Source organism: Pongo pygmaeus, chromosome 5, assembly GCF_028885625.2.
Source record: "Pongo pygmaeus isolate AG05252 chromosome 5, NHGRI_mPonPyg2-v2.0_pri, whole genome shotgun sequence".
Classification (NCBI taxonomy): domain Eukaryota; kingdom Metazoa; phylum Chordata; class Mammalia; order Primates; family Hominidae; genus Pongo; species Pongo pygmaeus.
Window position 1 is genome coordinate 77665986 of NC_072378.2, and position 16442 is coordinate 77682427.

Below are 16442 nucleotides of genomic sequence, written 5' to 3' on the forward strand. Positions count from 1 at the left end.
AAAATCACTTTCTTTTTCCTGTCTTTTCATGTATGTTATTGATTTAAGGGTGCTTATTTCTTTAAATAGCAAACAATCATTTAACATGAGCCAAGCTGAATGTCATTTTCATATTTAAGTAAAAATAGAGTATTAAAAATATGCACAAACTCTAGTCACAGGAAAGATATTTGGGGTTTTGCTATGTGATAAAAATATAACATATTTGGAAATATATAATTAAACATATAATAGCAAAGATTTATCCCTGGAAGTTAAGATCAAACAAATGACCTTAAATATTTTCAAGCATTATACATTGATTAGTCTGGCTATAAAAATAAACATAATTTTCCTAGATTATTAAAAATGCTTAATAACTTTAAATTTGAGAGGACAAAAAAGATTAGTAAGAGAAACCCTGTAAGGAACTGAATACACTCACAAGAGGGAGTAATAGCCGGTGCTTCAGGGCCGGAAGCAATTTCTCCCAGGCATCTTTAGAATATGCATTTGGGAAACCTAGAGGTTTGTATGAAAAACTACATTTAATGGCTTTTCTGTTATTTTTATACATGAAACTAAAGCCTTGCCAGAACCAAGCAACCAGATGACTGTAAACTTGTAGGGTGTCATGCTCTATAGGAGTACACCTTTTCTTTGCTCATCAGCATATCATTCAGCATTAAGTGCCAGAACATAGAAAGTGAATCTGGAAGGTTTCTGTGTCCACTATGGTGCCCCTTCTCCTTCCCATGGGAAATACATACTTTGTCCTCATAAACACACATGAAGCAATCATATACAGAGATCTCCTTCTAAGAGTCAAGATTAGTCTGGATAAAATCTTTACATTTCATATTAGAACATTTTTATGTTAAATTTTTGATTGACATTTATTTTAATACTGAATCCTCTTTATTTCTTACCTCTCAACACCTAGGCTTTCTGATTGAGAAAACTTTTCCATTCCCACTCAGCTGTAAAACTAAAACTGATAACAAAAAATGTTGTTAGTCACCTGTTTCTCCCCATCTCCAGGAAATGTTCAACACCCTCTCTTTTAGGCATTCACTAAGTGAGAGATGTGAACCCATTCTCTCTTTGATTCTTCTTAAAGAGTTTCAACAGAGAAATCAAACCAATTGCAGGGATTAAGTAAAATAATGAAGTTTTTATATATGATTTATAAGTATCACAACCATCTTGGGTAGGAGGCATTATCATCACTCTAAGGTTACTGGTTTGATAAGCCAAAAAGTTTTAGTTACTTGTCTTTATTCCAGCACATGAATGCTACAGGATTTGATACCTTCATTAACAATACTCAGATCTCTTCTCCAATAGAAAAGCACTTCCACAAGCTGTCAAATGATTCTAAATATTACATATGAAGCTTTTTTTTGGTTTTGTTTTTAATCGACATATAATAATTACACATATTTATAGGGTGGAGTATGATGTTTCCATGCATGTATAAATTGTATAATTATCAAATCAGGGTATTTAGCATATCTATCACCTCAAATATTTAATATTTCCTTGTAGTAAGAATATTGAAAGTCCTTTCTTTTAGTTATTTTGAAATACACAATACAATAGTTTTAACTATAGTCACCCTATGGTGCAAGAGAGCAAAATAATGTATTTCTCATATCTAACTGCAATTTTGTAGCCATTGACCAATCTCTTTCCACTCCCATTTCCACGATTCTCCTCAAACAACTCAATAGCAAAAGTAATAATAATCCAATTTTAAAATGTGCAAAAGACCTGAATAGACATTTCTCAAAAGAAGATGTATAAATGCCCAATAAGCATATGAAAAAAATGCTCAACATCACTACTCAACAGGGAAATGCAAATAAAAACCACAATGAGATGTCATCTTAACGCAGCTATCCCAGGATCTTTAGATATTATGTACTATGGAATTCTTCCCTACTTACATTCACCGATGGTTGGGAGATAATACAACTTGGTCTAAGACACAGAAGCAGTTTGTACTTCACTTCTAATTCATTCTGTCCCGAAAGAGAAAGTCTTCCTTCTCCAGTTCTCACCCCTATCTCATTATCTCAAAGTAAATAAGAATATACTTTGTCTTCCGGTTGGTTTCAGTCTAAGGTTTAAGATGATTCCTTATCTTACTTTTCTTAGGATGTTTTAGTATGTCTTCTAATGTATAATAATAATAATTAGCATTTATGAAGTACTTAGTATAGACTGGTACTGTTTTAAATGCTCTATATATATTAATACACTAAATCCTCACAATAACTGTATTAGGAGAGCAATATAGTAGCACCATTTTATGAGATGAGGAAGCTGGAGGAGCAGAAGTATCATACAGCATGTCCAATATCAACATTTAATAGTATAAGAACCAGGGTTCAAAGCCAAGCAGTTTAATTTCAGAATTCCTGTTCTTAACCAAACACTCTGTTGCACTGCCATATACACCTCATTCCTTTATCTCAAAGACCTCCCCTCTGTTCCACTCCCAATGTTTTACATATTCTTTTTCTAAGGGACGTATCTCTTACCTTTTTCCTTATTGAAGGCATCTGATGCCTTTAAACAATAATTGAAATATTAAGTAAAAAGTGTGACACTATTGAGGATGGGAGATAGAGTTGTGATTGCAAGAGCTGACCCCTATATTTCTCAACTTGAACCTGGGGGTCTTAGGTAGATAGGGTCTTTATGGCAGTATAGTGGTATAAACCAGTCTGCTGCTCCTGCATCCTATACGTTTTATACCATTTTAGAAGTCTCAAGGTGAGAAGTGCTTGAATTCATGCCAATTCAACTGTTTATTTTCTTCAAGCTTGTTCTTAGAGGTATATGATTAGTTACCACACAGCTAAAAAGCTGAAAAGGTTGGACTCCTCAGCAAATTAATATGCACATATTGGTGCTTGTGTACTAGAATTGGAGGCTTAAAAAGTCTAACATAATAGTTTTAGTTTTTCAATTGCTGTTTGCAACCACCCTCTATTCAACCCCCTCCCTTAATATCTTGAGCAGATTCTATATTTCCATTCATTTTTAAAAGCTGTGTCTAATCCAAAGTAGATTAAAACACCCATTTCATATCAGATTTAAATATCTTAGGCCTCAGGGTTTTAAGGTGGAGAGAAGAGTAGCTCTTTTTTCCTCCTCCTTGCACTCTAATGTCTTGGCATGTGGGAGAGGTATACAGTTTCTGGGATCTTCCCCCTCACTCCCCATACCCACCTTCCCTTCTAAGGCCTCACTTCTCCCATGCTAGAACTGGAAAAAGAAGTTGGGGAAGCAGATGACATCTTCTGTAATTGGGTACCTGGAAAAGATAGGCAGTATTTCCTGGCCACTCCTGGCTTGGTCTGGTTCTCTCTGCTGCTGTTTTGTAATTTTTACATGGATTGCATATGTAGTTCATCTTTATCCCAGCACTTTCCATTACGAAGGACACCCTCAGAGAGAGACAATATGATCTTCCTTGAGCCCTGCATGTAACACAACTTGGAACCCAACCATGTCCCCTATCTAGTGGGGCCTCACCATGCTTGGCTACTTGGAAAATTCTTATACAAAGTGAAAAATTCCTTCATTTGTTTACTTTATGTGTGAATATTTGATATTGGATTTTCACAAAATAGAATACATCTATACTTTACTTGAAACTGTAATATGTTTTACTGCTAAATTCAATTTTATTAATTCTAAGAGCTGTAAAAGTTCTTTGTATTCAATGAATTTTAAACGTTGCAGAAAATCTATTACTATTCAAAAAGAAATAGTTTTTCATTTAGGCTTGCTACAAGTGCGTCCATTGTAGCATATGCAGAGAAAATCAGTCTGTAGTTTATTCTGCATTTGTCTATATGACTAAAGTTGAGGTCTCATTACTTGCAGAGCCACATTCAATTAACCTTTCATTTTGAGGGCAAAAGAAGTAAGATATAACAATGATCTGCCTGTAAGTGCATGTCAACACTACTGCATATGGATAAACACACTTGAATTAGTATATAGGAAGATGGCCACTAAAATGCATTCTATATCAAGTGGTGATGCATAAGCTTGACTTTTTAAGAAAATTCTACTTGACTGAGCTCACTGTGCCAATTGGATTTCATGGCGTGCCCTGAGTGTCTGTTGGTTTCAGCTTCCTTCTATCCTATATCCCTCTGCATTTTCAGCTCACATTGGTCTGCTGTTCTTTCTTGGCACACAATTTATAGCCTTCCCTCTTTCTCCTTTATCAATATTCCTTCCCACTATCTAGTTGTGAGGTTGTACCTCTCTTGCTCTCTCATGTTCCTAGAACATAAGTGAAACTTTGGTTCAAGGCAAATAGGAATGCACAGCATTGTACAACAAAACCCTTGTCTTTCTTGGAATAACCTGAAGTAAATAATCTGCATGAATATCCTACATAAGGAAATAAAACGTAATTCCCCATATGAAGTAAGAAACACATAGGCAAGACTAAATGAAAAATCTTCTTACCCAATTTGAAGAAATGGAATTTATCTGAATGTAATCATGTTCTAGGCTACAATTATGAGGTGCTATGTGAAATTCCACACAAATGAACTTGGAAATAGATATTGTTTTACTTGGTGTTCTGCCCGGGATTTTGCCAAGATTTCTAAGAATTAACAGAATTTAACCTATTATGGCATGGCAGAGTTTAACGAATGTTTCTCTTTATCCATTCTTATTTCCTTCCCTTCCAGAGGGGAAGACAGATGCAGAGTTGCTGAGGATCATCTGAACAGTTTGTGTTGGTGTCTCAGAGATATGTTACCTTCCCTACACTCAATCTTACTTCTCTGAATATGTGCTGTAGCACACCATACGGATGGAAAATGCTCATTTCTCCCAGTTCCCAGAGGCCTTTTTAATTTCCTATCTCACCTTTTGAAAAATAGCAAGAAATAAGACCATGATGCAGAACTCTTATTACATGTTTTTCCAAATGCCTTAGGGTTCAATGATGGCAGTTGGAAGCCTGCCAGTGTAGAAAACTTACACTAGGTTATGTATGTTTTCCAGATTCCTTGTGAAATCAGTTACCATTTAAAAGACTTTTTTTTACTATGAATTCCTCCTTATCAATTCCCAGGCCTCTGACTTTCAAGACCTTTTTCCAATGTCTGCCTTAGAGAACACTATACTGTTTACAACATTTCTATCCCACCTCCTGAACTCCTTGTTTCATCAGACATCTCCTGCCCTAGGCATGACCTTGACATATAAGTGTCTTGTTCAGTCAATAAGTGTTTGACTGCATGGTTTGTATCCACCTCTGTGCCAAGAACTGTCACGAGATCCAAAGAACAACAAAAACAATCACAGAGCTTTCCGTTTATTTTAGATAGGGAAAACGAAAGCTTACAAGCTAATCTGAGAATTATTAAGAAATGAACTATGAGAATGAAGGCAGTTAAATAAAACTGAAGAATAAAAGAGTCATCAGTTTATTTGAACACCTTTGAGGAAATTCACAACTATGACAAGACATGATCTGCAGCGTGAAAGAATAAATAGACTGGTGAATGAGGAAACGGGAATGGGCATTCCAGAGAGGGAGGCAAGCATGAGCTCAGTGGTTGAAATAATCTCTGGGTCTCATGGGAGTCCGACATACATATTAGTGCACAGGGAAGTAAGTGTGGAGGACAGGCAGAGTGCCCTGATCATGAAGGGTTATGTACTAGATGGTGGCATTTGGCACAAATGATTTTAAATAATTACTGCAATAGCCATATTCTTTTGGTCTCTCTCTCTCTCTCTGCAAAGCCAGGAAAGTTTCTTTGGTTTTAAAGATTCATGTGATTAGACTGTGCCTACCTAAATAATCCACAGGAATCCCGCCATCTCAAGATCCATAACCATAGTTATATCTGCAAAGTATCTTTTTCCACGAAAGGCAATATAGCCATAGGTTTCATGCATTAATGTATGGACATCACCGTGGGCCATTATTCTGACCATCACAAATTGTCTTCTAAAAATTTATTGAATCTCTGCATTTGCTTGTATTCCCCTCCTATTCTCCTGTGTAATGTATATAATTTTATATTATTTTATGATCATTTTACTGTGGTTCTGTGAGGAAAAGAAGCTAAATGAATGAGCTTAGTTTGGCATCTTGAATCAGAAGACTTTCCACAGGAGTTTCTTTTGTTCATTATTTGAAAACCATTGTCATATAGTCTTGAGTAGGGAAATGACACAATAAAACTTTTTATTTTTAAAATACATTTTTAAAATTATCTAACATGTTCATCACTTTTATTGTTCTTGTATATCTTTAACATTTTAAAGTATTCTATACATGTTCAAATGCTGACACTCTTTTTTGTATTTGTGTGTGTGTATTTATATGTATGTTTCTATATGTGTATATTTCTATGGGGAGATTTTATGTTAAAGTGGTATCAGTTATTTTGCTAGAGATAAAAAAACTTTCTTTCCAAATAACTTTCAAATTGAGGAAGAAATATGATTTGTCATAAAATATTTAGTCTAACCTTACAGTTTAATTATTTTAAAATTTTTAAAAGTTCTCATTGCATATTAAATTTCTCATTAGGAATGATGTATTTTCTGTAGTTCAGTAAAACTTCAAAATACTCTACATACCAAAAACTATTATCTCCCAAACTGTATTCCACAAAATTCTATATTCTTGTGTGAAGTGAGTAGCTCTTAGGAAAAAAAGCCATTCTGTGAGCCAATAATTTGGGAAAATGATTCATTGTACTACCTTTCTCTCTTAAATATTTTTAAAGCATATTAAGATAAATTATACAGCAAAACAAACATTTTTTAAACCTTTGGTCAGCCCCAAATATTCTACATATATTTGATCATGTTTCTTTCTTTTTTTTTTTTTTTTTAATTTGAGGATTATCCCTTAACAGCTCATGGGAAACTATAGCTCAGAAACAGTTTGAAAGTGCTATTGTAGCCCATATCTCTAATCATTTTGTGCTAAATATTTTGGCTTTATTATACACAAATGTAATAAAGGGAATGATTGCCCAGACAGTGTTACAATTGAAAGGGAATTAGAACACGTGTTCCGAGGCATGCAGTCAAGCCCTCTGCTGTCCTTCCTCTGGTTCCTTCACTAGCTGACATTTGTGGGATGTCATCGCTTTCCTGAGTCGTGCATGAGAGAGCTCAGCATGGGCTTCTATAAGTTTGTTGAGATTACTCTATGGCCAACAGCCCATTTCCCCTATTCATTCTGCTCTTCTCTTCTAAGGATGCTAACACAGTGTTAAGATATAAGACACATCAGGAGAAAGAATGTAGTAGGGCACAAAATGCTTTCTTCAGCTCAACTCTCATCTGTAGACATCACTTCATTTGGCTCAGTGAGAATACACATTATCCTCTCTCCCAAGTGACCTTGTGAAGAGGGTTCAAAGTCAGTTTAGTAGGTATTTATTTGCACCTCTCCTTCTTTCAGAAAATACTTCAAGATATTTTCAAAAATGTGTAAATTGTAACAATATGTTAAAATGTTAATCTAACCTACATACTTACCATTATTAGGCCCTTATTTTGTGCTATATTTTCTAGAGACCAAGTGCAAACAAGGAATCTTTGTCAGTTAACAAGAGTCACAATATCCACTGGATTAAAAAAAAAAATCAATTGCTTAAGAGAATTACAACTATTCTTTGTACTAGAATCAGGCACAATTTTATCTGGGGGCTTTGTAAAGAGAGCTCTTTGATGTTTAGTCAACAGCATTCTACAAACTCAAGAAATTCCATAGAGATGTTTTGCATAACATTGTCAATGAAAATTGATGTCTTCTCACCTAAGCATAATTTAGTAATAATAATAATAATAGTGTGTGGGTTTTGGTAACAATAATAATTGTGTGTGTGTGTGTGTGTGTGTGTGTGTGTGTGTGTGTGTGTAGGGGCATAGCTTCAACTTAATACTAATTAGGTGGTCAGCTCTTGGTTGACCTTGAAGAGGCTTGAATTCTCAGCACCCAACCCACTGCCCTGAATGTAGCAAGTGCCAATAAATCTTGGTTGAAAGTGATAATTATTCTTCAAAGGGAGCACATAGGAAAAGATGTATGTGAATGGTTTTTCTACAGAGCTCACACAATTATTTTGTTCTACAAACTACAGCTGTCCTGAAGCCTAGACCTGTGAGAATGGAACAAAAGTATGTCTGGTGGCCAAGTTATGAGATGAAAGATTGCTCCTCAGTTTGAGCCAGCCCATATTTAATAATTGCAGTTTCCAAAGCACAAAGTAAATTTTTAAAATATATCTCTAAAATATATCTCTAAGATGGGTCTTCAGATTTACCCATCTCCCAAGTTTAATTCTGTTTATTGCTGATAGATGTAATATTCCTACATGGTAGGAACTCATACATAAAGAAACTGAGATTTAGAATAGTTAAGCGTATTGACGCAATTCATTAAGCTAGCTAGTGGCAGAGCTGGAACTTGAACTTGAACCCAACTCTGTCTTACTTCACATTTCATGATTATAAACTACTGTATTGTGCTGAGAAAGAGCCTGTAGGGCTTGAACTTTACCTTTTCCCTTACAAAGAAAGAGCAGGAAAGGACACTGCAGACAGAAGGAGCCATTAAAACTTCACAGTCAATAATTCTGGAAATTCAGATATTTTAAATCTGCTCTGATGCTCCAGGGGTCTCAAACCTTATTTCAGCTGTCATGTGAGTTGACCTTTCTCAATGCCAGCTTTTGTGTCATGCTTCAAGGACAACAAGTCTCATGTACCTTTTGAATCCCAGGGACACTGACTTTCACAGGAAGGAGCTACGTCTTTTCATTTATTTTGTGTGCTCTTGAGTGGTATTTAAGTTGACAGCCAGGTCTTCAGTCTTCTTCTCAAGGGATTATAGGTGTTGAACTACTTTCATCTTTCGCTGTGCATTTTCTTTAACTGATAAAGGATCAAGAAGTATGTGAATCCTCCTCTCTCCCCAGTCACCCCCTAGCATTCTCAGTGACATGTTAGTTGGAAAATTACACTCCTACAGTGGTGGTTAGATAACTGAAATTCATTCCAGCAGGGAGAAAATAAGTTCTGGAGGCTTATTTCTTTGCAGATTCTTTATTAGGATTTTGAAACTGCATCTTCACTAGTCAAATTGCAGAGAATTAGAGGAGGGGAATGGGGACCTCTGGAATTTTCCAAAGTGAGATGGATACAACCAAATTCTGTACTTCTGAGATGTCCTGCATATACTACACATATCCCTCTGGTATGCTGTTCTTTAGATGTTCTTTTTGATGCCAAGCCCTCCTGCAAAGCGTCTTTAGAAAACACTATTTGAGGTTTAGATGTATTGTGATCATATTAATGTGAGGGCTTATGGAACATTCTTTTTTTTTTTTGTACTCTAAGCAGGCTGACAACCACATCACCCTCTTCTTCACTGTTTCCTACATAATTATCTCAGGCACACATTTTAACAGGATGTATTTGTCAATGAAGATGATCTATCTCTTTTTTTTTGTAAGAAAGCTGGCTTAAAAGAATATGATCTCTTCTGACAAACATAAGGCTAACATTAGCTGGAAAGAGAACGTCTCATTTTAAAGTCTGATTATCTGATTCCTTGAATATGGTAGACATAGAATTAAGTCTAAACTCACAATGTTAAAAGAATTTGAGAAATATGAAAAGTATAAAGACATTGTTAATATTCTTTGTGTCTGCATATGATGGCCCTGGGACAGTAAAAGGATCATAAAAAGAAAGAAAATAGGTAAAAGAGGTCTGTGGTATAAACTGGTAAGTTTGTAAAATCTATGAGGTACATGTTAAGTATCAGTTTCTATTCCTCACAATTTTTACTATAACTAAGATTCATAAAAGAATGATAAATGACATGTAATAGGAGATGGATTTTAATAAAGAGAAAATTTTGTAGCACCAGGGGTATAAATAAAGTTAATATAGAATAATAGCATATTTATATATAAGGCAAGATGTAATGGAAGGGCTAATAAATGAAGTCTTTCTGATATTTGGATTACTTCATGGGCTTATGTTTGCAAAATTAGAAACCAAGAATCTGACTGATTCAAATATATTATAGTAAGATTCAGACATTACCCAGAAAAAAAGATTCTCATAAATCTGCATTAACTTTTTATCATTGACTTTTATATCATATATAGTTAATTAGGTTGCTAAAATTCCATGACATCACTAAGAAAGTGGCAAGGCAATCAGAACTTTTTAAGTGTACATGCCTGACATTCAATTAAAAAATTAACGGGCATATTAAGAAACAAGGTAAAGAGAAAAATCAGATAATAGAAATAGTAATTAGTTTAGATAATCCAAATATTGCAGTTACTAGATATGGATTTTGAGTTAACTATGATTAGTATGTTTAAGAACACACATACTAAACTGAAGTGACTGTCCAGAGAACTGAAAAACATAAAGCAGAATAAAGTAGAAAACCTACAACTTATAAAGGCATTGGCAGAAAATTAAAAATCAATGTACTGATTTATTACAGTTGATAAGACACAGCTGAAAAATAAGAATTAGTGAACTGAAAGATACGTCACTAGAAAATATTCAGACTGATGTGTAGAAAGTAAAATAGTAGAAAGTATATAAAAGGAATAAAGTATATACGAGGCACAGTGAGAAGGCCTGACACACATGTAGATAGAATTCTGAGACACATACACACACACAGAAAGAGAAAGAGAGAGAGAGTGTGTGTTTTGAGGAAGATATTATCTGAAGAGACAGTGAATGTAAATTTTTCAAAATGAACAGAAAAAAATAGATCAGAGATTCAAGAAGTGTTGTGAACCCCTAGCAGGATAAATAGTAAAATGTTAAAAAAAACTTTTAAAGATAATATCTTATAAACTACACTTAATAAAAACAGATCAGCCAAAAACGACTACTGTCAACAGAAGAAATGGAAGCTGGTAAACTGTATACCTTTAACATGTCAAAAGAAAATCACTGTCAACCTAAAATGATATGCCCTGTGAAACTGTCTTTCAAAAAATAAGGCAATCCAAAACAGAAAAAAATTAATTGACAAAGTGATTTTTCAGTAGAAAGAAAATAATGTTAATTGAATCTCAGAATTATAGAAAAATGGAGAATAATAGGAAGTTTAACTATGTGAGTAAATGGAAGAGATAATTCACTGTTTACAGAATAATAATAGAACTTGCAGACAAATACATATGTAGAATAAAAATGCATGGTAACAATGGCATAAAAGATGAGAGGAGAATAAATGGAGTTTAAAGTTTGAAGGTCCAAAAATTGTCAGAAAATGGAAAAATACTAATTTACATTTAATATTAATAAGTTAAAGATGGATATTATAATTGGTAGGATAATACTAACAGAACAACAAAAGAATACTTAACTAAAAAGATAAAATAATAATGAATAGAATAATAAAACATACTTGAAGACCACTGGTTCCAGCAATAATGGAATAACTAGTATCAGACTCATCCTTCCACTATAAACTACTATTACAGCTATAAAAGAAATATTTAAAAAATGTTTTCAGTAAAAGGATAGCAAACATGAGGCTATAAAATTTTTAAATTTGTATACATTTAAGAAGCACATGTGCAGTTTGGTTACATAGATATATTGTGTAGTGATAAAGTCTGGGCTTTTAGTACATCCATCACCCAAATAGTGTACATGGTACTGTTGAGTAATTTCTCATCCCTCATTCCCCTTCTACTCTCTCATCTTTCAGAGTCTCCAATGTCTATCATTCCACACTCAGTGTTTATGTCTGCACATGATTTACCTCCCACTTATAAGTGAGAATATGTGGTATTTGACTTTAAATTTTTGAGTTATTTCACTTAACTTAATGACCTCCAGTTCCATCCATGTTGTTTCAAAAGATGTGATTTCTTTCTCATTTACGGTCTATATATATAGTCTATATATGGTCTATATATATATATATATAAACATTTATTTATCTAATAATCTGTTGATGGACACTTAAGTGTTCTCTATCTTAACTGCTGCAATAAACACATAAGTGCAGGTTTTCTTTTTGACATAATGATTTCTTTTCCATTGGGTAGATACACAGTAGTGGGATTGCTGTATGGAATGGCAGTTATATTTTTAGTTTTTTAGAACTCTCTGTACCGTTTTACATAGAGGTTGTACTAATTTACATTCCTGCAACATATAAGAGTTCCCCTTTCTCTGCATTCTCACCAATATTTATTATTCTTTTACTTTAGTAATACCCATTCTGACTGGAATAAAATAAATCTCATTGTGGTTTTAATTTTCATTTCCCTGATGATTAGTGATGTTGAGCATTTTTTCATATGTCTGTTAGACATTTATATGTCTTCTTTTAAAAACGTCTATTCATGTCCTTTGCCTACTTTCTAACGGGATTATTTTTTCTTGAGTTTTTTGTAAATTCTGGATATTAATTCCCTGTCAGATGAACTGTTTGCAAACATTTTCTCTCATTCTTCCAGTTGTCTGTTTTCTTTTGCTATGCAGAAGCTTTTTCATTTAATTAAATTTCTTTTGCTGTGCAGAAGCTTTTTAGTTTAATTAAATTCGATTTGCCTATTTTTGTTTTTGTTGCTTGTGCTTTTGAGGTCTTGTTAATGCATTATTGGCCTAGACCAATATCTGTAAGTTTTCTTTAGGTGTTCTTCTAGTATTTTTAGAGTTGAGGGTCTCATATTTAAGTATTTAATCAATGAGTTGATTTTTGTATATGGTTATAGATGGGATCCTGTTTCATTCTTCTTCATATAGCAATCCAATTTTCCCAGGATTATTTATTGAAAAAGATGTTCTTTCTCCAGTGTATGTTCTTGTCTACTTTGTCAAAGATCAATTGACAGTCGACACGTGGCTTTATTTCTAGGTTCTCTGTTCTGTTGCTCTGTGTCTATTTTTATAAAAGTAAAATGATGCTTTTGTTACTACAGCCTTGTAGTGTAATTTGAGGTCAGGTAATGTGATGCCTCCAGCTTTGCTCTTTTTGCCTAAGATTGCTTTCATTTTATGGACTCTTTTGGTTCATACGAGTTTTCGAATTTTTTTTCTGATTCTGTGAAAAAATTCTATTTGTAATTTGATAAGAATTGCATGAAATATGTATATTGCTTTGGGCAGTATGGTCATTTTAACTATTTTAAATTTTCTAATCCATAAGCATGAGGTGTTTTTCCATTTGTTTTTGTCATCTAAAATTACTTTCACCAGTGTTTTGTAGTTTTCCTTGTAGAGATTTTTCAACTGCTTGGCTAAATTTATTCATAGGCATTTTTTTTGGTAGTTACTGTACATGGGATTGCTTTCTTAATTTGGTTCTCTGCTCGATAATTATTTGTGTATAGAAATGCTACTGATTTTGGTATAATGATCTTGTATCTTAAAACTTTACTGCATTTCTTTATCAAGTCTGAGGTTTTTTTTGTGGAGTCTTTAGGGTTTTCTAGATGTAAGATTATATCATCAGTAAACAGGGGTAATTTGATTTCTTTTCCAATTTGGATGCCTTTGATTTCTTTCTCTTGCCTGGTTGCTGTGGCTATGACCTCTAGTTCTATGTTAAATAGCAGTGGTGAAAGTGGGCATCCTTGTCTTAGAGCGAATCTTCCACCCTTCCCAGTTCTTTAAGGGAATGCTTTCAACTTTTCTCCTTTCAGTATGATGTTGATTGTGGGTTTGTCATATAAGCCCTTTATTAATTTGAGGTATTTTCCGTCTATACCTAGCTTGTTGAGAGTTTTTATCATGACAGAATGCTAAATTGTATTAAATATTTTTTCTGTATCTATTGAAATGAGCAAATGGTTTTTGTTAATTCTGTTTATGTGATGAATCACATTTATTGATTTGAGTATGTTGAACCATCCTTGCATCCGTGGACTAAAATTCATTTGGTCATGGTGTATTATCTTTTGAAGATGCTGTTGGATTCAGTTTGCTAGTGTTTTGTTGAGGATTTTGTGTCTATGCAGAACTAAATGAAATAGAGACCAAAAAAATAATACAAAGGATCAACTAAATAAAAAGTCTGTTCTTTGAAAGATAACAAAATTAAGAAACTTCTAACTAGGCTGACCAAGAAAAGAAGATCCAAATAAAAACAATCAGACATTTTTAAAAAGGAGACATTACAATCAATATCACAGAAATACAAAACATCATCAGAGAGTATGGTCTGATATATAGTCGACTATATGCTTATAAACTAGAAAACCTAGAGAAAATCGATAAATTCCTGGAAACATACAACCTTCCAATATTGAAACAGGAAGACATATAAATTCAGAACAGGCCAATAACAAGTAGTGAGGTTGAATCAGTAATAAAAATAAATCCCCCAACAACAACAATAACAAATTCTAGGCTGCGATAGATTCTACCAAACATACAAAAAACTGGTGTTAATCTCCCTGAAACTGTTTAAAAAAAACTGAGGAGGAAAAAATTCCAACTAATTCTTCAAAGCCAGTATCACCCTACACCAAAATTGAATAATGACACAACAATGACAAAAGAAAGCTACAAACTAATGTCCTTGGGGCTGTGCATTTTGAAGGATAAAAAGCCAAAAGCATAAGTCCATAATCACCTAAGATTTCTTTGTGAGAATATTCCAAATATGGTCCAGAAAATACCACTCAAGGAGTGAGTGGTAGTATCACTGGGTGAAAGAAACAGAAATCTGATTTGACACTGATGAAGTAGGTATGTTTTAAGGATCAGGTCAATGCAGAGGAGGAAGCCACGAAGAAGAAATCCCCATATTTCCCATAAACATTTCCCTAGGATTTATTTTTTTTTTTGTAAGCTAGAGACGTGCAAGGCAAAGTACTAGAACAAGTACTTCACAAAAAAAGTGTATCCAAACAGCAAATATACATATTAAACTTTCTTTTTTTTTTTTTTTGCATAAAAAAGCAGGACATAATTTATTTTGTTTAAAAGAAACACTTTTTTTTTTATTATTACACTTTAAGTTTTAGGGTACATGTGCACAACATGCAGGTTAGTTACATATGTATACATGTGCCATGTTGGTTTGCTGCACCCAGTAACTCGTCATTTAACATTAGGTATATCTCCAAATGCTATCCCTCACCCCTCCCCCCACCCCCCACCCCACAACAGGCCTTGGTGTGTGATGTTCCCCTTCCTGTGTCCATGTGTTCTCATTGCTCAATTCCCACCTATGAGTGAGAAAGTGCATATTAAACTTTATAAATCTCATTACTTATCTGGTGAATGCAAATGAAAATTATAATAAAATATCAAACATTTCCACTAGGCTGTCTAAAATTTGAAAAGACTGATAAACCAAAGTATTCATGAGGATTTCAAACACGTGGAACTCTCGTACATTGGTAGTGGATGGGCAAAGTGGTTCAACCAATTTGGAGAACTATTTAGCAGTATCTATAAAACCTAAATATATGCATGTAATATGACTCAGAATTTCCACTTCTAACTATATATTCAACAGAAAAGTATACATACTCACCATAAGAAATGTACAAGTATATTAATAGAAGCATAATCTGTAACAACCCAAACTGAAGACAACCCAAATATCCATTAATGATAGTATGGAAAAATAAGGTGCCATTTAATCATGAAATGGGTTAATATTCAGCAATGTGTGCTGATGTGTCTGCTGAGTTGTGTCTGTTTTTGGATATTAAATAAAAGGGATCATGCAACATGTATCTATATGTCCATCATCTTTTGCTCAGTACTACTATATTTAGGAGACTTATTCATGTTGTTATTTTTGGAACAGGCCCCCAAAATCTGGCCATAAACTGGCCCCAAAACTGGCCATAAACAACATCTCTGTGACATGTTCATGATGGCCATGACGCCCGCGCTGGAAGGTTGTGGGTTTACCGGAATAAGGGCAAGGAACACCTGGCCCACCCAGGGCAGAAAACCACTTAAAGGTGTTCTTAAACCACAAACAATAGCATGAGTGATACATGCCTTAAGGACAGGCTCCTGCTGCAGATAACTAGCCAGACCCCATCCCTTTATTTCGGCCCTCCCTTTGTTTCCCGTAAGGAATACTTTTAGTTAATCTATAATCTATAGAAACAATGCTTATCACTGGCTTGCTGTCAATAAATTCGTGGGTAAATCTCTGTTCGAGGCTCTCAACTCTGGAGGCTGTGAGACCCCTGATTTCCCACTCCACACCTCTATATTTCTGTGTGTGTGTCTTTAATTCCTCTTGCGCCACTGGGTTAGGGTCTCCCCAACCGAGCTGGTCTCGGCATTGTTACATATAGAAATCTATTTTTTTCATTGCTGAATAGCATAGTTTTTTGTACACTTCCACATGTATATATACATGTATCTATGTATACCAGAAAGATGATAAACATGGGGCCCAACACCACTCCTGGACA